Source organism: Lutra lutra, chromosome 3 (genome assembly GCF_902655055.1).
Source record: "Lutra lutra chromosome 3, mLutLut1.2, whole genome shotgun sequence".
NCBI classification, from domain to species: domain Eukaryota; kingdom Metazoa; phylum Chordata; class Mammalia; order Carnivora; family Mustelidae; genus Lutra; species Lutra lutra.
Genome location: NC_062280.1, coordinates 105347842 through 105366121, shown reverse-complemented (window position 1 = coordinate 105366121; position 18280 = coordinate 105347842). Strand labels below are relative to the sequence as shown.

The 18280-nt window shown below is 36.2% G+C and overlaps 1 protein-coding gene across 5 annotated transcripts in view; it reads right to left on the bottom strand.

The window, feature by feature from the left end:
- EPB41L5 (erythrocyte membrane protein band 4.1 like 5) overlaps nt 1-18280 on the bottom strand; it is a 145030-nt gene that overhangs the window by 33975 nt on the left and 92775 nt on the right. The gene's annotated exons all lie outside the window — the stretch shown is intronic.

The window sequence follows — 18280 nt, the reverse complement described above, 5'->3', positions numbered from 1 at the left end:
AAGATGACAGCAGATTTCTCATCAGGAGTAATACATGCTGGAGGGCAGAAGGGGAACATCTTGAAATCACTGAAAGAAGAAAATATCAACCCAAATTTTATAGCCAACAAAAACCAAAAACCAAAACCCTATTTAAAATACAAAGAAAAAGTTAGGCATATACCAAAGGAAAACAAAAACATATGTCCACCAAAAAATGTGTACACAAATGTTCACAGCAGCATTATACGTTACAGCCAAAAAGTGGAAGCAACTCAAATGCTCATCAACTAGGAATGGAGAAATAAAATGTTGTATAACCATAGAAGGGAATACTAACCAGCAATAAAAAGGTGTTTAGTATTGACGCATGCTACAACATGGATCACCCTTGAAAACATGACGTTAAAGGGAAAAGGCCAGACACAAAATACGATCTATGAGTCCATTTACATGAGATGTCCAGGACAGGCAAATCCATAAAGACCGGAAGTAGATTTGTGGCTGCCAGAGGTTGGAGGAGGAATCAGGGCAGAATGCAGACTGATTGCTGTGGTGTAAGCCATGAAATTAAGATTCAATATTAAGTGCTGTCTTGACACTTTGGGCCTCACAGGGCCCCAAATGTACTCCCCTGCTCTTACCAGATACGGTCCCCCCACCCCCTCACTCCCATCCAGTGGAAAAGATCCCCAGGCACCTGGCTGGCTCAGTCAGTAAAGCATGTGACTCTTAATCTTGGGGTTTGAGTTTGAGCCCCACACTGGGTGTAGAGATTACTTAAAAACAAAATCTTAAAAAAGAAGAGAAAAGTTCTCCATCTAGCTATACCAGCTGTATTCTACCTGGTTCTTAATGAATTTTACTTCCCTGCCAGCCTGTGAAATTATTCAAACAAGCAATCACATCTTCTGGTGGAAACCAGAGGTCACCTCATCCTCATGTTACTATAAAGCCTGCCTCCCTCAGCTCATGCTTATTCACTGTGCCCCCAAGTAGAACTCCTACATGGCCCTGTATGTTGTAAGGTTTTCCCCTCCCTTGAGCTATGAATATATATGACTAACAAATTGCTGTCTATCTCATCTGTCCAGTGTTGGGGGTTGTATGTTCAGCCATTTTGTAGTATTTAGGGTAGGAGATGCCTTCCCTGTAAGAGTGAATAGCAACTGTTCAAAACAATTGCTAAAGGGTATGGGGTTTCTCCTAGGGGGACAAAAATGTCCTAAAATAAAACTGTGATAAAGGCGGCACAATCCTATGATTAGGGAGTAGAAATGTAAGTACCCTACAGTAAGGTTCTTATACTATATATGAAACGGTATAATATCCCTTAAATGTAGACTGTGGTAAGTTGTTTACACTAATGCAATCATTAAAGCAAAAACAAAACAACACAAAACAAAAATACAAAGAGTTATACATTAGGACTGAAGAAAAGACATAAATGGAATTTTTTTTAAAAACCTGATTAATGAAAAAGAAGGCAGAAAGAGAGGAAGACAGGAATAAGAAACATGGGACAAAGAAGAAACAACAAAGATGACAAACTTAATCATAGCAATAATCACAATACATGGAAATGGTCTAACACACTAATATTTAAGTGCAGAGATTGTCATTTAAGATTTGAAAACGAAAATTCAATTATATACTGCCTATCTAAACAATTAAAGTATGAAGAAACAAAGAGATTAAAAATAAAAAGATAGAAATTTTAAAATAAAAATTAAAAAAATGAAAATAAAAATATAGAAAAAGATATATCAAGCTAACACTAGTTGAAAGAAAACTGACTAAATATATTGATATCAGAGTAGAGTTCAGAGCAGAGAACAGTACTTAACATGAAGATGATCATAGCAGCAGGATAAAGGAGTCCTTCAATCCAGAGAACAATACTAAATATTTATGAACTTAATGACAAAGCTTCAAAATACATGAAGCCAAAACTCAAAGACCTACAAAGAGTAATGGGATAAATCAATAATTACAATTAGAGATTTCAATACTCCATTTCAATAACTAATAGAACAACCAAGCAGAAAATCAGCAAGAATATAATAGACTTGAACAACACTAACCACAACTTTACCTAATTAACATTTATAGAACACTACATCCAAAACAGCAAAATACATGTTTTTCTCAAGTGCAAACAGAATAACCATTAAGACCATATCCTAGGCCATAAAATAAGATTCAATAGATTCAAAAGGATTCAAGTCATATAAAATATAACGTATGTTCTTTGACCAGAACAGAATTAAATTAGAAATCCAAAACAGAAAGATACTTGGAAAATCCTCAAATATTTGGAAACTATATAAGGTATTGCTAAATAACAAATGGCTCAAAAAAGATTCCAAAGGGAAGACTTGAAAAGTATTTTGAATTAAATAAAAATGAAAGCATAACATATTCAAATTTGTAGGATCCCACTAAAGTAATACTTAGCAGAATTATTTATAGTACTAAATACCTATATTTGAAAAGAAGGAAATTCTCTTGAGAAATCAGTGACCTAAGCTTATACTTTGATAAACTACAAAGAGATGAACAAATTAAATGCAAAGGAAGAGGAAGGTAGAAAATAATAAGTATCAAAAGAAAACAATAGAGAAAACGAATTAAACCAAGAGCTAGTTCTTTGAGAAGCTTAACGTAATTGATAACCTCTAGCTAAACTGGTAAGGAAAAAAAGAATATTTATTTACTAGTATCAGGAAATGAGAAAGGTGACATCATTATAGATCCTACATACAGTAAAATGGTATAAGAGGGGCATCTGGTTGGCTTAGTCAGTGGAGCATATAGCTCTTGATCTTGGGGTCGTGAGTTCAAGCCCCATGTTGGCTGTAGAGCTTACTTTAAAATAAATAAATAAAATGGCATAAGGCAACATTAGAAACTTTACACCAATACGTTCAACAACTTAGATAATAAGGAAAAACTCCTTGAAAGGTACAAATGACCAAAGCTTACTACAGAACACACAAAATCTGAAGAGACACATATAAGAAACTGAATTAGTAATTAAAAATCTCACAAAGAAAAACTCAGGCCCAAATGACTTCCCTGGTAAATGCTATCAAATATTTAAAAGAATAAATTATATCAGTCTTCAACAAACTATTTCAGAAACAGAGGAAGAGGTAACATTCCCTGACTCATTCTAGGAGACCATTACTACCTTAATACTGAACCATGCCAAAGACATAAAAAGAAGTTAAGTAAGAAATAAAAAGGATTGGCCACCATGACCAAGTGGGATTTACCCAAGGAAAACAAAGTTGGTTTAACATTCCAAAATCAATTAAGGTAATATATCATATTAGCAGAAGAAAAACACATGATCATCTCAACAGAGGCAGAAAATGCATTTGACAAATTCAACACCATTCATGGTAAAAACTCTTTAACAAAAAAGGAATAGATAAAACATCCTTAATCTGATAAAGGCACTTACAAAATACCAACAACTAAGATCATATTTAATGATGGAATGACTGAATGTTTTCTTCCATAAGACAGAAAATTCTGCTCAACACTGTACTAAAGGTTCTAACTTAATGGAGTAAGAAAAAAAAAAAAAAGGAAAAGAATAGAAAAGAAAAGTAAATCAAGGGTACCCAGGCTGGAAAGGAAGAGGTTAAAAAAAAAGAGGTTTTTACATGCAGATGACAGAATCCTAGATTTCCTAGAGTCCTAGAAAGTATTAAATAAGTTCAGCAAAGTTGAAGGATACAAGATCAACATACAAAAATCAAGTATATCTGTATACTATGCAATGAAAAACAGGAAGTTGAAATTAAAACAATTCCATTTACAGTATCACAAAAAATAAAAACTTAAGAATAAATTTAATAAAGGACAGGCAGGACTGTATACTTAAAACTATAATAAATAAATTAATGGTGATCTAAATAAATGAAAAGACATTTCATGTGCATGAAGTAGAACACTAACATTGTCAAGATAGGAATTCTTTCCAAATTGATCTACAAACTTAATGCATTCAAGATCTAATTTCCAGCAGGCTTTTTTTTTTTTTTTTTTTGGTAGAAACTGATAAGCCAATCCTAAAATTTATATAGAAACTCAAAAAAGCTAGAATATCTTTTGAAAAAAATAATAAGAGTTGGAGGATATACACCACCTGATTTAAAAACTTACTGTAAGTCCCAGTAACCAAGACAGAGTGGTACCAACACAAAGATAGACATGAGAATCAACAGAAAAGAATTAAGAACTCAGAATTTCTTACATTTTTGGTTGATTTTTGCCAGCACAAATCAATGGAGAAAAGAATAATCTTTTTAAAAAATGCTGCCAGACAACCAAATATATATGCTAATGAAGTTAGACCTTTACCTCACACCATACATAAAAATTAAATCAAAATGGATAACAGTCCTAAGCATTAAGAGCTAAAACTGCAAATATTTCATGAAAACATACAGGAAAAAATATTTTGAGTTTGAGGTGGCAAAATGTTCTTAGGATATGACACCAAAGGTACAACCCATAAAAGAAAAAAACTTGATAAGCTGGACTTTATCACAATAAAATGTTTGAGTTTCAAAAGACACTATATGGGGGAGGGGGGTGGTGCTTTGATGGCTCAACTGATTAAATATCCAACTCTTGGTTTCAGCTTGGGTCATGATCTCAGGGTCATGAGATCCAGGCCCACATAGGGCTCTGTGCTCAGCAGGGAGTCTGAGAGACTCGAGAGACTTAAGAGTCTCTCTCTCCACCCTCTACTTCTGCCCCTCCCTCTGCTTGCATGCACTGTCTCTCAAATAAAATAAATAAAATCTTAAAAAAAAGATACAATATGGAAGTGAAAACAGAAGGCAAAGATTAGTAGAAAATTTTTACAAATGATAAATCTGATAAAGGACAAGAATCCAAAATATACAAAGAACTCTTATAATAATAAAAAGACAAGTAACCCATATAAAAATGGGCAAAAGGCTGAATAGACCTTTCTCCAGACAATGTACAAATAGCTGATAAGCACATGAAAAGATTCTCAATATCACCAGCCCTCAGGAAAATGCAAATCAAAACCGCAATGAGATACCACAATTCACTCATTACAGTGGCTATAATAAAAAAGACAAAATAACAAGTGTTAGAGAGGATGTGGAAATACTGGAACCCTCATGTATTTCCACTCTGGAAAACAGTTTGCCAATACCTCAAAAAGTTAAAATGTAAATATATCATACAATCCAGCAATTTTCCTCCTAGGAGTCTATCCAAGAGAAATGATACCTTATGTCCACAAAAAGACATATACAGGAATGTTCATAACATTATTCATAGTAGCCCAAAGAAACAATCCAAATTTCCACCAACTTGTGAACTGATAAACAAAATGTGTATATCCATACGATGGACTATTACTTGGCAATTAAAAGGAACAGACTAAGATCCATGGATGAATCTCAAAACACCCTTAGGCACACCTCAGTGGCTCAGCTGGTTAAGCATCTGACTCTTGATTTCAGCTTGATCTCAGGGTTGAGATTGAGCCCCATGTTGGGCTCTGCTCTCGGCATGGAACCTGCCTAAGATGCTCTCTTTTCTCTACCTCTGCCCCTCCCCCCTCCCTCTTTCTAAAAATAAGTAAAAATAATAAAAACAGTATCCTTTAAAAAAAAACAGCAACATGGGCGCCTGGGTGGCTCAGTGGGTTAAGCCGCTGCCTTCGGCTCAGGTCATGATCTCAGGGTCCTGGGATCGAGGCCCGCATCGGGCTCTCTGCTCAGCAGGGAGCCTGCTTCCCTCTCTCTCTCTCTCTGCCTGCCTCTCCGTCTACTTGTGATCTCTCTCTGTCAAATAAATAAATAAAATCTTTAAAAACAAAACAAAACAAAACAAAAAAAAAACAGCAACATATTATGTTAGATGAGGAAGTCAGATATAAACCTCTGCATACTGTATAATTCCATTTATATGAAATGTCTAGAAAAGGCAATTATAGAAACTGAAAGCAGATCAGTGGCTGCCTGACGGAATGGGAAGGTAGGAGCATTATTTAAGTGTAGACCAGTACAAGGGAACTTTTTGGGATGATGAAAATATTCCAGAACTGGACTGTAGTGATGACTGTACAATTCCATACATTTCTAAATATAATGAAATTGTACACTTAACAGTAAATGAATTTTAGAATATTTTAAAATGTCTCAAAAAAGTGAAAAAAAAAACCTTAGCTAAACTCAGAATTTAGAAACTAGACATTATCTAGCTCAGCAAAAGTACAAGATATAAGATCAATAAATAAAAATCAACTGTGTATCCATATACTAGCAATGAACAAGAAACTAAAATGAAGAAAACAATTCCATTTAGAAACCCAACGTATTCTAAATGTACTGTTTTTTTAAAGAACCGGAGACTTTCAACCCAGTTCCTCTGCTGTAGGAAAACTCAAAGCTTAGATCATTTTTTTTTTCATCTAATACTGAGTTAGAGCAAAGCAAAGGAACTACCATTGTTTAGAAGGCTCCAACTTTTCCTACAAGAATGAAATCCATGTTTCACTCACATATCTTGTGTCTGGGATCCAAGTAAAACAATAATTCTTTTAAAAACTATTAAAAGAGGTAGGAAGAACAAAGAGAATTTCTGTACAAGAGATCTGTGTCCCTGTCCTATCTCTGCAACCACCCAGCTCTACAACTTTGGACAAACCACTTTATCTTGGTTTTCAAAATGTGTTCTACAGAACCCAAAGGATTCCAGACACATGTGACTTATCTATGGGTATGGAAACAGTGGTGTTCTTTTGGTCTCCTCACAATGATGTTCTTATGGATGTTTATTTAGAATTCCAGGCAGGTTTAATTCAAAGGATTTCTTGGCTAGCACTAATTTGAAACCACTGGAGCAAAGGCATTCGGGCATTGTTCATCTTTAACACTGAAACTATAAAAGCCTTTTAGTGTAAAACCATCTCATTAGCTTGTTTTTAAGTCTTTTTCCATTGTTTCAATTGTTATCTTCCCTAAGAGTGAATCAGTGTCACTTGTGGTTTTTTGGTTGTTTTTTTTTTAAAATAACATCATCAAAAGAAGAGGTGATAGAAGAACAGAAGCAACAAAAATACTGGAATATTAGAATTTGTTGAAGCTGATTAATGAACATATTGCAGTTCCTTATATATTCTCTATACTTCATGTAATTTTGAAATTTTCATCATAAATTTTTAAAGACGTGGGTGCACTCGATAGTTCAGTCGGTTAACCATCCGACTCTTGGTTTCAGCTCAGGTCATGATCTCAGGGTTGTGAGACTGAGCCCCATGTCAGGCTCTGCATTCAGTGCAGAGACTACTTGAGAGTCTCTCCCTCTTCTCCTGCCCCTCCCCACACTCATGTGCACACACACTCTCAAAAAAAATCTTTCTAAATAAAAACTTAAAAGATGTGGATAGCAAAGTTTTTAGACAAAAGATGGTGATAACTCATGGTAATTCATTTCCTATGGTTCCAACATGAACACATGACAGAAGTTTTTTTAACTACACCTTATATGCCTTAGTCCATTCAGGCTTCTGTAACATAAATAACATAGACTGTGTGGCTTATCAACAACAAATTTATTTCTCACAGTTCTAAAAGCTGGGAAATCCAAGAATAGGTACTGGCAGATTTGGTGTCTAATGAAGGCTGGCTGGCTGGCTTTCTAGTTCAGAGACTTTTTTTTTTTTTTTTTTTTTTTAGTATATCCTCATACAAGAGGAGTGCACGAGGGATCTCTCTGGACACTAATCCCATTCATGAGGGCTTCACCTTCATGACCTTATCACCTCCTAAAAACCTCACCTCCAAATACCATCACACTGGGGATTAATTCTCAACATATGGACTTTGGGGGGGACACAAATATTCAGTCTGACATACAAAACTAAGAAAAAAAACCATTCACATGTAATTAAATAAAGCCCATCTATATAAGGATATTGAATTGTCACAGAATTTCTGAAGAACAGAGATTAAAAAGTACCCAATATATGTGTCCCAGCCCCAATTTCTTGTTAAAGTCCTAACACCCAGTACCTCAGAATGTGATTTTATTTGGGAACAGGATCACTGCAGATATAATTAGTTAAGTTGGGATGAAATCATACCACAGAGTAGGGTAAATACTTAACTGAATAGGACTAACATCCTTACAAAAGGAGGAAACTTGGGACACAGATACCCACACAAGGAGAGCACCACACGAAGATGAAAGCATACAGTGGGTGATACTTCTGCAATCCAAGGACTGTCAGCAACCACCAGAAACAAGTGAGAGGCATGCAACAAATTCTTTCTCATAGCTCCCAGAAGCAAGCAATCTTGTCTACTACACCTTGATCTCTTGGACTGCTAGCCTCTAGAACTGTGAGACAAAATTTCTGGTTGTCACCCACTTGTAATGGCAGTCCTAGAGAATTAATACATCTCACATTCTAAAGATCTGAGCAGGACTTACTAAAAAAGAACCTGAGAACGCCACATTATTGAGACCATAAAAGACAAATAAACAAAAACATTCTGTAAGAAAACTCGAAGGATGCAAGTACACCCTAACTTTTCTCTTCTTCTCCCCAAAAGAGTAGGGCCTTGGAAAATCACATCAGGTAAATGGAAACTCTTTAAGAACCTGTGAAAGAAGAGAATGGCATCTTACTTTGTAGTAGTGCTGAACATCAGAAACTAGGCTTACGTCAAAAGCACGGGGACTTATCTGATACATGAATCTGTAAGTTTAGGAGCATATATAAATATATTTCCCATGCGGGGCATATATTTCCTTCAGCATGGAGCAGTCTAAACTCAGTGGGTTGACTGGAGCCACCCTCAATAACATGGAGAAAAAAGACCAGAAGTTGGACAAGGTACAACTGGGTGACTCAGTGAGTTAAAAATCTGACTCTTGATTTCAGCTTGAGTTATGATCGCAGGATCATGAGATCGAGCCCTGCTTTGGGCTCTATGCTCATCGTGGAGTCTGCGTGTGTCTCTCTCCTGCTCTCTCCACCTCTCCCTAAAATAAATAAATTAATTAAATTAAAAAAAAAACTAATCTTGATTGGATCTTCAATCAGGGAAACAGCTATAAACGGCATTTATTGAAACATTTGGGAAAATCTGAGTATTACCTATATATTGGATGATAGTACCAAATCATTGTTTGAGTGTGATAAATATGTACAAGAATGTCCGATTTTTGGACATACATGCTGAAGTATTTAGGGATGTACTAAATAATGTCCGCATTATGATCCTCTCAATTACTTCAGCCGAGAAAATAAATGTTAGCAAACAGGCAAAATATTAACAGGTAGAAAACCTAGGGGTAAGGCATATGGCTATTCATCCACCATTCTTTCAATTTTTCTGTGGGTTTGTGTTTTCCAAAACAAAAAGTTGAGAGGGAAAAAAAAAAATGCTTGTGTTCCCTTGGGCCAGGTAGAAGTCCTGCTTAAAGCCCATTCAAAGAAACTCCACCCATGAGACAAAATGTACCAAGGTAAGATGACCCACACAATACAAGTTTACTTTTTTTTTTAAGATTTTATTTATTTATTTGTCAGAGGGAGAGAGAGCGAGCACAAGCAGGGGGAGTGTCAGGCAGAGGGAGAAACTGGCTCCCCATTAAGGAGGGAGCCTCACGACAAGACCCGAAGGCAGTCACCCAAACGACTGAGCCATCCAGGCGCCCCTACAAGTGTACTCGAACTAGAGCTGAGCAGGGAATAAAGGAAAGAAGAGTGTTGCCAAAGGTGAAATATGAGGTATCCTGTCTATGTGGGGAAGTGATCAGTTCTATGAGGGCCTTTGGAAAAAAAAAAACAAAACACACACACATATTAGAGTCTAGCACAAAAGAGACAGCACCTATTTACAGGCCAGGACACCATGCTGGGTTACAACAGCATCATGCAAGTAAAACTGCTCCTTTCCTCTTTCTTCTGACAGTAAGTACAAGAGTGAAGAGGATAAAGTAAAGATTAAAAGAACAAACCACCACCAAATTCCTATCAAAATGAGAATGAGGGAAGGGGCAATCATTAAATTGGATATAAGATTAAAACGGGAATTTCTGTAACTTAAAGTATGTTTCAATTACTAAAAATAATAATAATTCTAGGGGCGCCTGAGTGGCTCAATCAGTTCAGCGTCTGCCTATGGTTCAGGGTTCTGAGATGGAGCCTCGCATTGGGCTCCCTGCTCAGTGGAAGCCTGCTTCTCCCTCTCCCTCCATCTCCTGGCTAGGCTCATGGTCTCGCTCTCATTCTCTATCTCAAATAAATAAATAAAATCTTAAAAAAAAAAAAAAAAGATGATTCTTTTATGTACAAATGAAGAGCTAGGAAGGGAAAAGAAGAGTTGACCTTGCATAGATGAATAGAATAATCAAAAGAAAGATAAAGCAGAGAAATCAGGCTTTTCCAAAAACAACTCCCATTAATGAACTTGGGCTCCAGCCAGGAGGAACTCAGGAAACTGAAAGCAGAAACAGGCACTGAGGTAAAAGGAAAAAACAACAACAACAACAACAACTCTCCCTGGGAGGAATGAAACCCAAGACACCTCAAATGAGACTGTAAACAAGAGTCAGACTCACTACTTAAAACAAAGTACTGTGTCTTCTAGACAGGAACAAGAGGCTGAAGAAGCTCAATTCACAAGTCCAGTCTCAAATGAAAAGACAGTGCTTGCCTGCAATGAAGGGAAGAATGAGAAATATCGGGGCGCCTGGGTGGCTCAGGGGATTGCCTATCTGCCTTTGGCTCAGGTCAGGTCAGGCTGCCTGCTCAGCAGGGAATCTGCTTCTCCAACCCCCTGCTCTTGCACTCTCTCTCTCTCTCTTTCTCTCAAGTAAATAAAATCTTAAAAAAAAAAAAAAAAAGGAATTAGAAATATCTGTGCAACCAATAATAAGACCACCATACCCTGGCATAAGGACGGGAGGAAACTCTTCTGGAAGATCTTACTGTAAGACCTTCCTCAGAGCTGAGGATTTCAGAAATTCAGGTGGAGGCAATTTCAAAACTGCCTTACTAGAAAGGATAAGGAAAGAAAGAAAGAAAACCTCTTTAAAATAAGGCAAGTTGATGGCATAAAAACAGATACATAGACCAGTGGAACAGAGTAGACAGCCCAGATATGGACCCTCAACTCTATGGTCAAATAATCCTCGACAAAGCAGGAAAAAATATACAGTGGAAAAAAGACAGTCTCTTCAATAAATGGTGCTGGGAAAACTGGACAGCTATGTATAGAAGAATGAAACTCAACCATTCTCTTACACCATACACAAAGATAAACTCAAAATGGATAAAAGACCTCAACATGAGGCAGGAATTCATCAGAATCATAGAAAACATAGGCAGTAACCTCTTCAATATCAGCCACAGCAACTTCTTTCAAGATATGTCTCCAAAGGCAAAGGAAACAAAAGTGAAAATGAACTTTTGGGACTTCATCAAAATCAAAAGCTTCTGCACAGCAAAGGAAACAGTCAACAAAACAAAGAGGCAACCCACGGAATGGGAGAAGATATTCGCAAATGACAGTACAGACAAAGGGCTGATATCCAGGATCTATAAAGAACTCCTCAAACACACAAAACAGATAATCATGTCAAAAAATGGGCAGAAGACATGAACAGACACTTCTCCAATGAAGACATACAAATGGCTAACAGACACATGAAAAAATGTTCATCATCACTAGCCATCAGGGAGATTCAAATCAAAATCACATTGAGATACCACCAGTTAGACTGGCCAAAATTAATGAGAGTAAATAATGTGTTTCACTTATGAAAGTGGAGCATAAGAAATAACACAGAGGACATGGGGAGATGGAGAAGAGAAGGGAGTTGGGGGAAATTGGAGGGGGAGACGAACCATACTATGGACTCTGAAAAACAATCTGAGGGTTTTGAAGGGGCAAGAGGTGGGAGGTTGGGTGAGCCTGGTGCTGGGTATTACAGAGGGTACGTATTGCATGGTACACTGGGTGTGGTACATAAACAATGAATTCTGGTACACTGAAAAGAAATTTTGAAAATTTTAAAAGTTTTTTTAAAAAATAAAGCAAGTTGAACTCACAAACAAAAAATTACAAAGCATGTAAAAAAGAAAAGGAAATCATTAAATTTCTCATAAAATCACTTTCTCATAAAATCACTCTAAAGTGACACCATAAGGACACAAAATCACATTCACTTATAAGAAATAAAAAGGTGGGGAGAGAGAAATTTGAAGACAGTGGAAGAGATGAACAAGCTGTCATTGATTAGTAAAATTATAGAAAGCTAAAACCTAATTTTGGAATAGGGAAAAAACTAAATCATTCCAGAGAACTCGAGAAAACTTGTAAATATTTTCTCTCTTTTCATGGGTTTCTTTTCACTTTCTTGACTGCATCCTTGGAACACAAAGTTTTAATGTTTGATGAATTCCAATTTATTTTTTCTTTTGTCACAGGTGCTTTTGGTGTTTTATCTAAAAAACTATTGCTGGGCCCACGAAAATTTACTCTTGTGTATTCCTCTAAGACTACTATAGCTCCAACTATTAATTTTATGTCTGTGATCAATTTGGAGTTCATTTTTTTTTTACATGGTGTGAGGCAGGGGTCCAATTTCATTACTTTTTATATGAACATCCCATTGTTCAGCAGAATTTAATAAGTAGTGTTGACATAACAGGAGAACCATTTGGAAACAAACTAGATTCATTATTCATACCTTATACCAAAGTAGTTCTAAGTGGATCCAAGATTACTGATATTATATTAGATGCATTACTGACATTACATTATTATATAACTTACTGATATTATACAGTTAATATCCCCAATATACATTAAAAACTTCTTGAAAATAAAGAAAAAAGTGAACAGCCCTGTTTGAAAAGGCAGAAGATACTACAAATAAGACTCAAGTCACAGAAAAGAATAGCTCTTAAACATACAAAAATACACTCATAATAGAAAGAATAAAAAAAAAAACTACACTGAATATATCCATCCTTAATCTTGATCATGGTGTTAATATCACAGATATCACATGCCAAAATTTATCAAACAGTTTGCATTAATTTACCTCACTGTGCATCAAATGTACCCCAATAAAGCTATAAGAGAAAAAAAATACATTTCATCGCCAATGAAAAGGAATCTAGCAACATCTAGAAAAATTTATATTTACTACCAAAGGAATACCATAATTACACAGGGAAAAAAAGGAACTAATCCAAGTAAATTTTAAGCTCAGTATTTTATTTACTCTTCGTCTAAAGAGACCTGTGGGGAAATACTGAACTTTACTTAGATTTGTGGTTGATAGTGGTAGGAGTACAGCAATTCTGAAGCTTTATAAGCATGTCTCAAACAAATATGGAATCAATATACTGCTGGTAGTTAGGGTGTTTCTAACTAGGAGATAAGGAAGACAGAAATAAGGAACTAGGGAGGCAAAGAAAAACCCTAGATATTAGATAGGGATTAGAGTATCAGTATGAATTTATGATTTAAACATACCTATTTTTTAACTCTGTCTACTAAGTCTAGAAGCAATGACATTTACAGGAGCAATGAACATATCTAATGCCCAGATCTTGAATGCTAAATACTATTTTAACAAAAAGGAATCAGGTTCTTTAAAAAAAAAAAAAAAAGGCTGAGTTCAAAGCTAAGGCAGGGGAAGTACAAGATGAGTGTGGAAGCTCTTATATCAAAAACTAAAAAAGTTCTAAAAAAGTGAGGTGGGGGGACGCCTGGGTGGCTCAGTTGGTTGGACGACTGCCTTCGGCTCAGGTCATGATCCTGGAGTCCCAGGATCGAGTCCCACATCGGGCTCCCGGCTCCGTGGGAGTCTGCTTCTCTCTCTGACCTCCTCCTTGCTCATGCTCTCTCTCACTGTCTCTCTCAAATAAATAAATAAATAAATAAATAAATAAATAAATAAATAAGTGAGGTGGGGGGCACCTGGGTGGCTCAGTGGATTAAGCCTCTGCCTTTGGCCCAGGTCATGATCTCAGGGTCCTGGGATCGAGCCCCTCATCGGGCTCTCTGCTGGGCAGGGAGCCTGCTTCCCCCTCTCTCTCTGCTTGCTTCTCTGCCTACTTGTGATCTCTCTCTCTCTCAAATAAATAAATAAAATAAAATTTAAAAAAAGTGAGTGGGACATAGGAATTGGTATAGGACGTAGCTTGACAGGGTTCTCATTGGCCAGATTTAGAACTGTCTGACTATCAAAGGAATAAAAATAGTGAACTATATAACACATTGAATGAAAGAATCTGTGAATCCATGTATAAATAGATAAGAAAAAGTTCTACCAACTAACCAATTAATGTAAAATGACAGCAAATCACCATTTTGTAACAACCATAGTAACTAATTTTCACCATTAGGTGAAAGTTTGCTGGGAGACAGAATATTTCACAAAGTATTCAGTAATTTTTTTAATTACAAAAAAAAAGATAACTAATGTAATAGAAAAATCCGATAAACAACCCCTAAACCAAGTCATCTAAAACCAACACTATCAGTAATGGACAAAGCAGCATCGAGTACCTCTGATGTGATGTGCCAAAGATGTATGACATCTATAGAGATACGTCGCATGTTTCTGCTGTCAAGTGCATAAACGGAATTGAATCATGAAGAATCAATCAGTTAAATCCATATTAGGGACAGTATATGAAACAATGAACATGTACTATTTAAGAATGCAAATGCTGTGGCAGAGAGGCTGAGGAATTGCTGCAGATTAAGACACTCAAGAAATAACAAAATGTTAATGTGTCATTCTGAACTGGATCAAAGCAGTTGCTATAAAACATAGTTTTAGGACAATCAGGAAATTTGAATGTGGACAGTATAGAGTAGGTAATAGCAGTATACTATATTTGACTCCCTGAATGTGGGAACAGCCTTGGGGCCATGTAAGAGAATGTTATTCTGTATCCCTCTCTCACTTAAAATCCACCATAGACTCCCTATTGTAGCTGGAATAAAATCCATTCTTTTTTCTCCTGGCCTACAGGGCCCTCCGTGACTAAGCTCCTTCCTAGCACCCTCAGAATGCTTATCATACAATCCTCTTAATCAAGCTCCATCCACACTGGTTTTCTTTTCCACTCCTCAAAAACCAACTGACAGGCCTCTATATTAGCTGTTAGGTCTGCCTGAGATACTCCTCCTCCTTTCTATAGCTGACTCCCTTATACCACTCATATCTCAACTTAGGTTATCTCTTCCAAAGCCTATCCCTCACCCTGCAGTCACTTACTATGACATGACCTTCCTTCCTTAATAGCATGTTACTATTTGAAATCACAGCATCTGTATCTGTGTATTTATTATTAGCCTCCTTTACTAGAATATATGTCATAAGAGTAGGAACTTATGTCTTGGTCACTACTGCATTTCCAGAATGTAGGACAGTGCCTGACACAGTAGATACTTAACAACTAGTCCCTAAATTACTGAGTTACTAATTTTGACATGTACCCAGTAGGGAGTCTACCATTTAAGCATGATGAAAATCCTAAGGAAATCTCAGCAACTTTACATGCTTAGAACTGGGAAGAAAAAAAGAGAGTGATAACTTTTTAGTATAAAAACATTATCATCAGGTCAGGAGACACACAAAAACAACTTATTATATTCATTCTGACTCTCAATATTATTATTTCTTTTCAAACTAAACAAAGGAGGAAGACAGGAAGAGAGGGTTTAAGAGGTAGTGAGGGGGGACGGGCTGGAAGAGTGGGGGAGAGAGCACACACAAGAGAGGGTGAGCACAGAATGTGTACAAGAGGGGAGGTATTAAAAGAACATCTACTGTGGAAGATACCAGCAAGGGTTTCTCTTCCAACCACTTTCTATCTCAAAACAAACCCCCAAAGTAGCGGGATTCATTAAAACTCATCTTCCAATAAACCTGTGGCTGACAGATTCAAGTTATAAAAGATTTGAATGGTGAACAATCATTTACTTGCTCACTACCACACCCCTGCATTTTAGAACAAGCTGTGATGTATCTGAAGGTCATTTATGCCACATTCTTGTGTGCTGCTGTTACTGAAATTTTCATACGTAACATCAGATAAGATACTTCTCCCGACTGGTTTGCCAAAGCCACTTCAGGATTTATCTCTGTATTTTCTAGTATTTGTTACACAGCAAGAAAAAAATGAAACACTAATGAACCTGGCACACCGTGCTCTCAGTAACTGCTTAAATAAACTTACTACACCCACTCTTTTCTTCCCTAGAGAAATATGTATGTGATTTAAATGGAACATTCTTATTGTGCCTTCATACAGAAAGATTTGTGTAACTGCCCCATTGAAACTTGTGAACAGATACGGGATTACAAGTAAGGAGAAGTCAGAAGAGAATTATAATTAAAAAGGTATAATTTCTAAAAGCATATAATTCAACCCTGAGCACCCCATCTCATAAAGATGTGAACTACAAAACATAAACTCTATTTACTTAATCCTTTTACTTTCTCTAGAACAGAGAAATAACTAATCATCCTGGTGTTAAGAGCTGTCACAGGGCCTTGCTTTCATTCCATACAATCTGCTTCGCATAAGTAGGGACAAACATAATGTGCCACAAAAGTAAAGTAAAATGTTCTATGAAAACACTAAAGACAAGCCTCCAGAGAAAAAGGAGCACAAATAAAAAGAAGACAGAATTTTAAATACTACTGATAAAGAAATAAAAGATGACTTATACCCAATTTTCAAAATGGGCAAAGGATGTGAACAGACATTTCTCCAAAAAAAGACATGAAAATTACCAATATGCATATTAAAAATACCTAATATCATTAGCTCCCTGAAAATGCAACTCAAAGCCACAATGAGCTACCTACCACCCTCAAAATAACCAGGATGACTAAAATGAAAAAGGTAACAAAGTTGCTGATAAAATATAAAATGGTGTAGCCACTTTGGAAAACAATTTTAACATTCCTTAAGATGTTAAACACAGTTACCATAAGACCCAGCAATTACACTCCTATCAATATATCCAATAGAACTGAAAACATCTGTTCATGAAAAACAAAAAAAACCTGTATCTGAATGCTGAGAGCAGTACTGACAATAACCAAAAAGGATAAACCCAAGACCCATCAACTGATGCACAAATAAAAGACTATGTACCATATAAGTGAATATATTAAACCATTAAAAGGAACCAAATACTTATAAATGCTACAATATATACATATATTTTTTTTTAATTTAAGTTAGCTCTACACCCAATGCAGTGCTTGAACTTATGACCCTAAATCAGGGCACCTAGGTGGCTCAGTCAGTGAAGTAAGACTCTTGATTTCAGCTCAGGTCATATCAGGGTCCTAAGATTGAGCCCCATGTCAGGCTCCATGCTCAGTAGGGAGTCTTGCTGGTCTCTCTGACCCTCACCCAGGCTTGTGCTCTTTCTCTCAAATAAAAATAAAATCCTAAAAAAAAAAAAGTCACATGTTCTACTGACTGAGCTAGCCAGGTACTCCAACATGAATAAATCTTAAAAACACTATGCTAAGTGAAAGAAAGCAGAGGAAAAACATCACAAATTCTATGATTCTATTTATGGGACATTTCCAGGATGAGCAAATTTATGGAGACAGAAATATCAATGTTTGCCAGGACTTGGAGGGAAGGGGAAAATAGGGAGGGAGTAGGTGCTAATGGGTAAGGGGTTTCTTTGGGGGATAATGGATATGTTCTGGAATTATACTGGTAATAGTTGTATACCTTTGTGAATATACTAAAAACCGATGGGTTGTACACACAAAAAGTTTTTTAAAAATATAGTCAGACATTTATTTTCAATCTATGGCTTTTGGCAATGTCCTAGCACACATCCACTTGTTAAGAATGTATGAAGAAATATATAAGGACATTACCTCCTCTATCCATCTTTTTTCATGGACACTTACCTGAAGTAGTCTGTCTTGTTTCCCACTACATTTTGGGGCATTTTAATTTGTTTTTACCTATTTATAGTGATGTTAGCTAAAACAAACAAACAAGCAAACAACAAACAACAAAAACAATGTCTCCCTATCAGACACTCTCTGAAAATTCAATTAATCTTTCCAGGTTCACTTCTTGTGCACTTAAGAAATATATACATGGTTTTATGATTTTTATAAAAATGAAAACATACCCCAGATCCTCCTCTTGCATTTCTAATTCAACAATGTAGTACTGACATATTCAATAACCAAGCACATGGAGAATATTCGT